Raw genomic sequence first — 1,036 nt, 5'->3', positions numbered from 1 at the left:
ATAGTAAGAGGTTAACGCTACTGCTGGTGAGTAGGCCCTAGCGGCCGTTACGAGCAGGAGCGGTAATCATTAACGTTACTCAGCTGTGTGCGCGTGCTCGCTCAGCAGAACGCGAAACGCTGGAAAACAAAATTTCGTGTTTCGCTCGGGTGTGTGCGTTGTGCTTTAGGGTTAGGGTACACTTCTGTAGTACAAGTCTGGTACACTTTGTGTATACATATATGTACCTCGGGTACATATCTGTAGTACCTGTTACGACAACGACCCCTTGAGCGTCACTGACACTGTCACAGCCTCAGGCACAGTGTCACTCAGTGTGGGTCTTCAGACAAAGTCATGCACACACAGGCACTTGGCCGTTTCAATCTTTAAATAGTACTAAATCAAATAAAATTGTATTTGCTACCAAACTTTCATCTACTCTAAAGTCTAAGTCTATCACTTATTTTTTGCAAGTCAACTGCAACTTGAGCAGATAAGGTCTATGTCTCCCTGACCTCTGTTTGACCTGGCTCGTTTAGCTATTTCTGACTAAACCTAACCCTGGTAACTATCTGATATAGGCCGGGTTAGGGTTAGGGTTAGTCAGAAATAGCTAAACGAGCCAGGTCAAACAGAGGTCAGGGAGACATAGACCCTATGGGCGCAACTTGACTAACTCTGCAACATTAATCGAGCATAATCCAACTCAACTGCACTGCTAGTACTATAGCCTACAGCCTATATACCTCAATCTATGTCGCAACCCGGCGAAGAATGTTTACAGCACGTTAGTATGTCACACCTCTGCAATTATACCACCTAACAATATGCAGTTGCTGGAGTCATGGCTGAAATCTTCCAATGTTCCATGAAAGTTTTGGGGTTTTAAGTTTAAAAGAATTTTCCTTTATATTTCAGATACAGCCTAAAGTGAAAATACGTAGTATTTTGAAGACGATGCCTTTGATTGTGGAGTTACCTGATAACTGCAATGAAAGTGAAAAGTCAAAAGAGCAAACTGCTGAAGTGTCTATCCCTGTCACGGTTGTGGATA

The sequence above is a fragment of the Priapulus caudatus genome, unplaced genomic scaffold (genome assembly GCF_000485595.1).
Source record: "Priapulus caudatus unplaced genomic scaffold, Priapulus_caudatus-5.0.1 Scaffold4, whole genome shotgun sequence".
NCBI lineage: Eukaryota > Metazoa > Priapulida > Priapulimorpha > Priapulimorphida > Priapulidae > Priapulus > Priapulus caudatus.
This window is presented reverse-complemented; position numbering follows the sequence as displayed.